Here is a 10,758-nt window from a genome sequence, read left to right on the forward strand (position 1 = left end):
GGGGTTTTGAGATAAGCCCTGGGAAAGGATTCTGGGTAAGAAAGAAAGGGGGAAAACCCCTGGATTTGACTGCTGTACTAAGTAACCAAAGTTAGAGATGGAAAGCTTTGGATTAACAAACCAGACTATCCCTAACTTATTCCTACAATCATATGCATACAGGGAAACAAATTTAAAACCACCTACTTGTGATCATAGAAAGCCCACAGCTTTGGCAGCACTGGTACTGAGTGTCACTGAGAAGAAGTCCTTCAGTGAGTCTCTGGAAGGGACTCAGCTCTCCCTAGATTTCTACTGCTCTGAAAGAAAAACTTTCAAAATCAAATCAACAAATATTTTCATTTGTTTCAGTTTCGTGTAGAAATAATTTTCAACAACTGGTTTCTGAGATTTTTGGACTCAGATTTTCTCCCTCCTTCCATTCCCTCACCCCTCTAATATAGGTTGTACCAGTGCTTTCCATGCAACACATATTTCTATATTGTTCTTGTCATGATGGAAGATGCCTATCATAAATACCGTAAAAAAAAACACAAAGGAAATAAAGGAGAAGGTGGCATGCTTAAATCTTTGATCAGCCTCCAACAGTTCCTTCTTTGGCTGAATCAACAAAATATTTATTAAAAACTAACAGCAAGACATTGTACTCACCTCTGGAGATATAAAGACAAAAATTAAACTCATCCTCAAGGAATTTCTATTTTATTGGAGGAATATATATATATATATATATATATACATAACTACAAAAGAAAGTTTCAGGTTGGAGAAGGCCCTGAGGATAATATCAACCAGGTCTTGACGGGGGTCAATGCAAAATTTTCAAGAAATTAAATGAGTAATCAAATGTCTTTTTTTTTCCTCAATGTTCTCTTCCGTGGATGTGAATTAGCTTAACAGCCTGGTTAACAGTTGCTGTTATTGGATCTAACTCTTTGTAACCCCACTTAGAGTTCTCTTGGCAGAGATAATGGAGTAGTCTGCCAGTCCCTTCTCCAGCTTATTTTCAAATGAGGAACTGAGGCTAACAAGGTTAAGGGACTTGCCCAGAATCACACAGCTACTAAATATCTGAGGCCAGACTTGAACTCATGAAGGAAGATGAGTCTTCCTGATCTCAAGCCCAATACTCTATTCACATAGTACCCAAAGTAATAAAAAGACTCTTGAATAAATGTTTCTTCTCCCATTTATAGTCATGTTTTTAAACTCAAGTCAAGTGAAAAACCAAGTGCTCTCAGATGGCAGTTCACAGTTGAAAAAAACAAGCCTCTGAAGGTTTTTCTTTTTAACTAAATGTTTTAGTCTCTCCCTTGATCTCTAATTTGAAAATAGCAATACATCCTTCCATTCAAAAATCAAAACCAAAGACAATCTCAGAGTAGACATTAATATGCCCAGAAACTTTCTCCCAACGATTTTTGTTGTTGTTATAAATAGACGAAGATGACTTGTAATAATGGTAAAAATAATCCTCTTATTGGAATATTTTTTGCATTGGTCAACATGGCTCTTGATAACAAGTATAATGTCCTTCTGTTGCATTATTTTTGGTCATCGTTATGTAAATGGTCTTCCACATTTCAGAGTGTACCCTTGTGCCAGAACCGAACTCTTGCCTTACTGATGAAGGGGAAGACCACCTGGAAATACAAGGACAACAGCACTGTTGGGCAATCGTGACCCCTTTTCTCCTTGGGGCAGATCTGCGCTACAACCTCCCATAAAGCCTTGGTGCCCACACTCACCAGGCCATGCCCAATCGATCCCACAGAGTTTGACTTTGCATTCAGAGGAGTTATGAAGGATTTATTCCTGAAGAGTCTCCAACCTCCCTAGGCCAGCTCCAACCCTTGAGCGGCCTGGGGCATTTTTCTTTCCTTCAAGTACAAAAATTGAACATCTACCCTTTTTTACATTTTCACTTGGTGCTTCCAAATTAATCCTTATTGAATTGCAAATCCTTATTGAATCAACAATGAGGGGAAGATGTGGAATGAAGAACAACTGATTTCACACAAGCCTAGAGCTTATACTTTGGGGAACTTCAAAGTATTTTAACACACTGTGTGGATTTATGCAATTGGGCTCCTGCCAGTCTGCCTATTGTGAGGGATAATGCAGTTCTCCTTTGCTGAAGAGCTGGTGGCTGTGGGAGCTCTCTCATCCATGGAGGTGGTTGGCAGCAACTGACCCTGATCAACCAGTCGATGCTCCTGTGCAGTGCCATCAGTCACTTTGCCAGCTGGCATCTAAATTGCCTATGCCAGGGATGCGATCACATTAAAACCAAACACAGGGCTCTAACTGTCCAGCTAATAGATGGCATTTGTTTGAAACTAAGTATAAAAAACTCCATAAGGCCTAAAATTCAATAAATGAAAGGAAAAAAATCCTAAGCTCCCTGCTTGCTTGTGGATTTTTTTATACTTTCTGCTGTAAATAGATAGGGAGATATATTTATGATGGCTAGAATTGGAAAGAATCAGAATCTGAAAGATCGTCTATCCCAACTTCTACATTTTGGAGAAGAGGAAACTAAGATCTGAATAGAAAGGGTATATGACTTGTTCAAGGTCACTCTAATAAATAACTAATATATGCAGCAGAGGATATGAATAAGGAAATTCATTAATTTGTTGTGGTTCAGTTGTGTCTGATTCTTCATGGCTCCATTTCATGTTTTCTTGGCTGGAGTAACAATGGAGAAGTGTTCCTTTTTGCAGATGAGGAAAACTCTGGCAAATAGGGTCAAATGACTTGCCCAGGGTCACACAGCTAGTAAAGTATGTGAGATGTTGATTTGAACTCGGGTTCTTTCTAACTCCCAACAACCTAGCATATATTAGAGTTCCATTATCAAACCTCGTGATTTCTTTTAACTCAACTTCTACTTCCGTTCAGGTCACCAATATCATCAGGAAATGCCAAGGCTCTTGAATTGTCAAAAATACATTTATATTTTACAGATTTTACATTTCATAGCAAGGACATATCTGCACTCGGTCAATACCTTCAGATCCTGAAGCATGAAATGAAGACATTGGGTCTATCTTAAACTGCCAAGTTATTACCCTTCACAGCAGACTAAAGAAAATCTTGATTTGTGCAGTTTGTTAATTTCTGCTAGAAAGATTAACCTTTTGTCCAATCTCTTATCTTCAGCATGTATTTCATATTACAAACTGCTTCTTTTATTGGTCCCTCAATTGAAGAGTACAAAGCAAGGTCAGGAGAAGTCGGGGCTGTGGTGCTGACCTACTTTTTCCAGCCCTGGTGAACGCTTGGAAATGTTTTGATCATACGGCTGCAATTATATTGTCGCAGGAAATATCAGCATGTAAAGCTAGCAATCTTGAGGTTTTTTTATTCTTGACCATCAACGTTGCTGCTTAGCTACCCAGCCCAACTGCGGTGCTCATGGAAGTCATAAGAAAGCAGAGGAGGTGATGTCTTATTGACCAAAGTGACTCAGAAATAAGTGAGCCTGGAAAATGGAGCCTTTGGGGAGTAAAATAACAGAAATCCAGGAATAGATCTTAAAGATGAAAAAATCTGGTGGTTACGCCAGTTAGAACGGCTGCCCTCTGCTGCTTCTCAGAAAGCAACTGGATATTGGAATGTCCTTTGCTTCTCGGTGTAAATTAGGAAATCATTCCTAAGACAGTTACATTCCCTTGAGACGCTTCCTACCCTGAGGAATAGCGAGAACAATAATGAGTAATCTATTATTCAGGAATTGGTTTCCCATCATGCATGATCCTGTGGGCCAGCAGACAGGCTGGCCACGTAGATACTAGTTTTCTAACCAGGCTTCCACAGGAGTAAAAAAAGAGGCTATTGGAGTTATAGACAAGTATCTGAGAATCCCTAGTGCCAACCATTCTTCTAGTTGGTGACCTGCTTCTCTGGCACTATCCAAACCCTAGAGCCTGATTCTGCTCCCCCAGATTTCTCCCTAATTCCTGTTTGCTGCATTGGCTTCTCCCACGTCTTGCTCTCTATCCTCCCAGCTCCATTCTGGTGACTCACACTGACTCCTGACTGCTCCGTGCCATAATTCCAGTGGCCTTTCCTCCCCCAGCTGTAAATGAGACTCTTCAGAAAGAAAAGAGGGAAGCAATCAAATTCTACAGAAACTGAGAAGGAAATTGAGTGAACCTCATGTTAGGTCACTACGTCCAAATATTAAAAGTAGGAAGGAATCTACAAAATTGAGGGGAGTCACTTTAGGACTCATAAAAAGAAGGGCTGTATTGCTTTGAACATGGGTTAGTGCTGAATATAGAGCAGACCCTGAAATTAAGTTGTCTTTGAAAAAGAAAAAATGCATGGGAAATACTAGAAATAATTGCACAAAATTATAGTATTAAAACATATTTACTAGGGGTCCTTTTTACATTTCTTTCCATTTAAATGAGACATTTTATTCATTTCTATTGTAACTACTCTCATGGTTATCCTTTCTGACTAAACTCTCACTCCTTTTGCATGAATATGGGCCACACTCAGATTGTGCACAAGCAGATTTCAGGGAGAGGAGAGGAAAGTCAGTGAGCATTAAGTACTTACTGTGTGCCAGGCAGTATAGTTACAAAGAAAAACAAAACTATGGTCCCTGCCTTCAAAGGCTTTGTGTTCTCTTGGGGGGTTGGAGGGATGGAGAGAGATAATAAGCAAATAACTACATAACTACAAGACATCTTTGGTGTAAAATGGAGGTTCACCTCAAAGGAAAGAAACTCCAGGAAAAGGAACCTGGAAAGGCCTCCTGAAGATGGTGAGATATGATCTGATCTGAAGGGAAGCTGGAAGGCAAGGGGGAAAGAAAAGAGGATTCCAGGCATGGGGAATAGTCAGTAAAAACAGCAAAGTCCAGAGAGAGAGATGGAGAGTCCAACATGAGGAGCGGAAAATAGACCAATGTAGATACATCATGAGGTAGCTAGGTGGCTCAGTGGATAGAGTGCTGGGGCTTAAAGTCAGGAAGATTCCTCTTCCTGAGTTCAAATCTAGTCTCAGATGCTTACTAGCTGTGTGACCTTAGGCAAGTCACTTTACCCTGTTTGCCTCAGTTTCTCCATCTATAAAATGAACTGGAAAAGGAAATGGCAAACCACTCTAGTATCTCTGCTGAGAAAAGTCCAAATAGTGTCACAAAGAGTCAGACATTCCTGAAATGACTGAAAAATAACAAAGCTATATTATAAAGTACGTGGAAGTTGAGTAAAGTGTAAGAAGGCTGTAAATGGAGGGACAGACCAAGTTGTGAAGGATTTTAAATGTCAAAAAGAGGATTTGATATTGAACACTGGAGGCAATAGGGGGTACTGAAGTTTTTGCGGTTGTAATAGGGATGGGGAAAAGTGATATGGCCAATGCCTGCAATTGAGAAGATCATGGGATTTGCCCAAAGTCATATGGCCAGTTGGAGGGCAAATCTAGGCTTCAAACCCACAATATCATTATTATATTCAAAAAAACTTGAAGGTTTGCTCAGGATTACATTAGAAGAAATGAGCTAGGGTGACTGGAAGAATGGTGATGCCCTTGGCATTAAAGAAAGTTGAAAGGAGGGAGGATTTTGGAGCAAAGATGATGAGTTCTATTTTAGACATAATGAGTTTAAAATAGCAAGAAGTTTCCAATTCAAGATGTCCAAGAGGCAGTTGGTGATGTTGAACTAGAACTCAAGAGTGAAATTTATTCCAACAGCCCTGTAAGCATTTCTCTTTGAGATCACCACCAATGCTCTAGAGAAGGGCCATCCTTAGCCACCACAACCCCTCACTCCTCAGTGTGAATTACATTCTCCCCTACTTTCAAAATAGCTTGTATTTCTGCTAGTATTAGAATGACTCATTCCTAGTTATGTTTCTAGGCTTAGGTAGGTGGTACATGAATTATCTCCATCTTAACAAAATAGTTGGATAGACAAATTGCTAACCATCTCTGGCAGGGAGGAGAGACACAATTTGGATCTTATAATTTTGGAAAACGTATGTTGAAAAATTGTTATTACATTTAATTGGAAAAATAAAATATCTTTTTAAAATAACAATAGTTGGTTAGAGAGCTAGACTTGGAATCGGGAAGACTCAGGTTCTTTGTCTCTCCTCTGACAATGGTGGGTGGAATCCTGAGCAAATCAACCCCTAGCAGCAAAGCAACTCTAACAACATGACCTGAAGAATTAGAGACACATCTTCCTGAGTTCAAAACTGGCTGAGCCAGGGCCACATCTACCTGAGGCTTAATGCGAGCAAGGGACTCCAAGAGGTAGACATGAGAAGAGAGAACATCGTGTTCGTGGGAGATCATCCGGGCAAAGTATGGCCATAGAAATAGAATGTAGTGTATGAGGAGCATCAAAATAGGTCTGTTTGGTTAGAATGTGGAAGGTTTAAGGAGGAGTGATATATAATCTCCCTGGAAACAAAGATTGGAATCAGTTAGAGATGGGCAGAGCCCAGCAGAGGAGATCCGTCAAAAATCCTGAGGATGACAGATGTAGAGCCGGAAAGTCGCTCAGAATCCCTCTAATCCAACCTCCTCATTTTATAGATGAGGCCCAAAAAAGTTAAGTGACTCACTTAAGGTCATAGGCATTAATTTCATGAGATGAAAGATTCAAACTAGGCTCCATGGGGGTAATGACTCCATAGTAGGGTGAAGGGCAAATAGGGGTGGTTAGACAACCCCAGAAATCACATCATCCCCTTAACACTGCTACATAGAAAAAGGAATGGAGATTCAGAGGAAAGAAGTCATTTTGCTTCCTTTCCCCCCAGCTTATTGTTAATATCAAAGAAGAGATCTGAATCCAGTAGTCTAACTCCAAGTCCCACGCTCTTTCTACTCTACCAAGAAAGATTTCCTTTCCAGAACACTCTCTTCTTATAAAAAGGAACTTAGACAAGAGATGCAGCTTACACTGTAACTTCTCCATTTGCTATTTTTGATCTAATTTGATGCGCCCGTGTATTTCTTCCAAAACAAAGAGAAGCTCTTTAAGGGATGGTTTTGTTTTTTGTCTTTGTATCTTGAGCACCTGTGACACAGTAGGTGCTTAGTAAATATTTGTTCATAAGGAATAGAAATAGATTTAGACCAGAATGGATCTAGATGCTATCAAGTCCAATACCCTTATTTTACTGAAAAAGAAATTGAGGCCCACAATTGGCTAAGTAACTTGTCTAGATCAATAAATATGTGAGGGGAAATCTGAACCCAAGTCTCTCTGACTCCAAGTCCAGTGCTCACTGATGCTACAGATAGTATAATAGTCTGCTTTTGCTTAAGGACATGGAAAAGGACCCAGTAAAAATTTTTTTGAACCATTATTGTCTTAGTAACCACTCTGAGACAGAAGGGCAAGGACTAGGCAAACAGGGCTAAGTGATTTGTCCAGAGTCACACAGCTAGGAAGTGTCTGAAGCCAAGTTTGAACCCAGGTCCCCTCATCTCCAAACTTGGTGCTCTATCCACTGTGCCACCAAGCTGCCCAAGGATCTGATAAATTACCAGCAGCTTCCAGAACCATTAGCTCTGCCTGCTGAACAGGTGGCAGAGCTGAGAGACCTCTTCCCCTCCCCAAATCAAGGTTATTCACATTACTAACCAGCATTTTGCCATTGTGTTTCTTAACGTCCTCATTAAATATTAATTGCCATTAATATTAATTACAGCAATTAAAGAGAAACAGCTGTGAAGACAGGCTCGGTTCCTCTTCAGCCTCTGCTTTTCATCGCCAGATAAAACACAGGCACCCAGGGGAGGAGCCTGTAACACATCACTTAGTGAGCAATAAAGGAAAAATACAGGAGGCATTTGAAAATGCTCAGCCCAGGCTCAGAGAGCTCTCCTGGGGGCATTGATCCATTTTCCTGAGTAGAAAGTTAACAGTTCCCATCTCTAGGTCAGCTCTCTTTTCCCATGTGCTACTTTATGGTTTGGTGCTGAGGCCTCCAGCTCCTAAAAGCTGTAATCAGTCTGTAATGTGAGGCTGGGCTTTCTCTGCCTGGGAAATCTGTACCTGGCCTCATCTTGTGCAGGCTAACTCTGGTTCCCTGCCCAGTTATCTCCAGACCAATACCACAAACATTTATTAAGACAAGGCGTATCATTGTTTCATCTCTGAGGCCAAGTGTGTGCTTACAGGGGAAAATTACTGAGACTAATGAGAAGATAATTAGATCCCATCCACTCCCACCCATCTAAATTACTTCTTAGAGAGGATGGCTTCTTAGCAACGAGGAGTCCAGTCCCAACCAAAGGAAAATCTTCTAAAGGCAGAAGATGACCCTACTATAATGGAAAAAACACTAAAGCAGGAGTCAAGAGACTAAGGTTTTGGTCATTAAGTTTAGAAACAAAAAGAACATTGCAAGGTCATTCATCTGATCCAGGGCCTGTATTTCATGGGTATAGATGAGGAAGGTAAGTACAAGAAAAATCAAATTAGTTTCCTCAAGGTCATACAAGTTAGTGGCAGAAGCAGAATTTGAACTCAGGTCCTCAGACTCAAAAATCTCTTGGTTTTTTTCTTCTGCACCAAACAGCCACCTATTGCTATCTTTCAGAGCCACAGTTTCTTTGTCTGTAAAATGAGGAGGTTTGAACCACACAATCCACTAGGTCCCTTCTAACTCTAAAATTTTATTCTATTCTATATTGTTACTGGAGGAAGGTAGAATGTGGAATAATAATAATAAAGAATTACCAACATTTTGAGAAGTTTGCTATAGAAACTAATGATATTTCAAGGTACAGTCCATTGTTGGGAAACAACTGAAAGGTACTCCTTCATGGATTGTGGCCCTATCCATAGGTTTTGTACTGAATGGATTACCTACTGCTGATTGATTGACTGAAAAATTAGCTGCCCATCCTTGCAGTTTCATAACAGCAAACTTTAAGACTCTATTTAGCATCCCTCCTGTTTTCCTCTTCATTCTTTCTTGATCTCCAGTACCCCTAATTCTCAGGAAAGCTCTATATCGAAAGCACATGACATTATTCGGTGTGCTTATAGATAGCCTGAGAGAATAGTCTCTAGTCATGATTGATGAACTACAGCTCATGTCAGAACTTTCTGATGCAACACTCTTTGGGGAAAGGATCATTTACAACATCTGCAAATTTCCTACCAAACTTCCCACAACATTGCTCGTAGCTCTGCTTTCAGAGTTTGCCACAAAGCATCAATCATCTTGGAACTTCCCTCAGCATCTATGGTCTTTTCTTTTTCTTTTAGAAAAATATTTTCCATGGTTACATGATTCATGTTCTTGCTCTTTCTCCCTCCCCCCCCCCGACCCCCAACCCCCATAGCTGATGCACATTTCCACTGGTTTCTTCACGTGCCATCAATCAAGATCTATTTCCATATTATTGATAATTGTTCTAGGGTGGCCATTAAGAGTCTACATCCCAAATCAGGTCCTCATCAACCCATGTGTTCAAGCAGTTGTTCTTCTTCTGTGTTTCCACTCCTGTAGTACTTCCTTTGAATGTGGATAGCGTTCCTTTCCATAAATCCCTCAGAATTGTCCTGGGTCATTGCATCGCTGCTGGTACAGAAGTCCATTACATTTGATTTTACCACAGTGCATCAGTCTCTGTGTACAATTTTCTGGTTCTGCTCCTTTCACTCTGCATCAATTCCTGGAGGTCATTCCAGTCCACATAGAATTTCTCCAGTTTATCATTTCTTTGAGCACAATAGTATTCCATCACCAACAGATACCACAATTTGTTCAGCCATTCCCCAATTGATGGGCATATCCTCATTTTCCAGTTTTTTGCCACCACAAAGAGCATAGCTGTAAATATTTTTGTACATGTCTTTTTTCCCTATGGTCTCTTTGGGGTACAAACCCAGCAATGGTATGGCTGGATCAAAGGGCAGGCAATCTTTTAGCGCTCTTTGGGCATACTTCCAAATTGCCATCCAGAATGGTTGGATCAATTCACAACTCCACCAGCAATGCATTAATGTCCCAATTTTGCCACATCCCCTGCAGCATTCATTACTCTCCCCTTCTTTTATTTTAGCCAATCTGCTAGGTGTGAGGTGATACCTCAGAGTTGTTTTGATTTGCATTTCTCGAATTATTAGCAATTTAGAACACTTTCTCATGTGCTTATTGAAAGTTTTGATTTATTTATCTGAAGATTGCCTATTCATGTCCCTTATCTATTTATCAATTGGAGAATGGCTTGATTTTTTGTATAATTGATTTAGCTCCTTGTATATTTGAATAATGACACCTTTGTCAGAGTTTTTTGTTATAAAGATTTTGCCCAGTTTGTTGTTTCCCTTCTGATTTTAGTTGCATTGTTTTTGTTTGTACAAAACCTTTTTAATTTAATGTAATCGAAATTATTTATTTTTCATTCTGTAATTTTTTCTAACTCTTGCTTGGTTTTAAAATCTTTCCTTTCCCAGAGATCTGACAAGTATACAATTTTATATTCATCTAATTTTCTTATAGTTTCCTTCTTTATATTCAAGTCATTCACCCACTCTTAATTTATCTTGGTGTAGAGTGGGAGATGTTGATCTAAACCTAATTTCAAGAGATGCAGAAAAAGCATTTACTAAAATATAATACCCATTCCTTAGGATTTTATGGGAAAGAAACAGTCACTGGCTCATCAAAAGGTTGCGCTGATAATGACTCCATGTTCTGATCCCTTTCAGGGCAGCTGATGGGCTATTTAAGGGTTTAATATCTTTGTATCTATTCTTGGACT

This window comes from Gracilinanus agilis, chromosome 3 (genome assembly GCF_016433145.1).
Source record: "Gracilinanus agilis isolate LMUSP501 chromosome 3, AgileGrace, whole genome shotgun sequence".
Lineage (NCBI taxonomy): Eukaryota > Metazoa > Chordata > Mammalia > Didelphimorphia > Didelphidae > Gracilinanus > Gracilinanus agilis.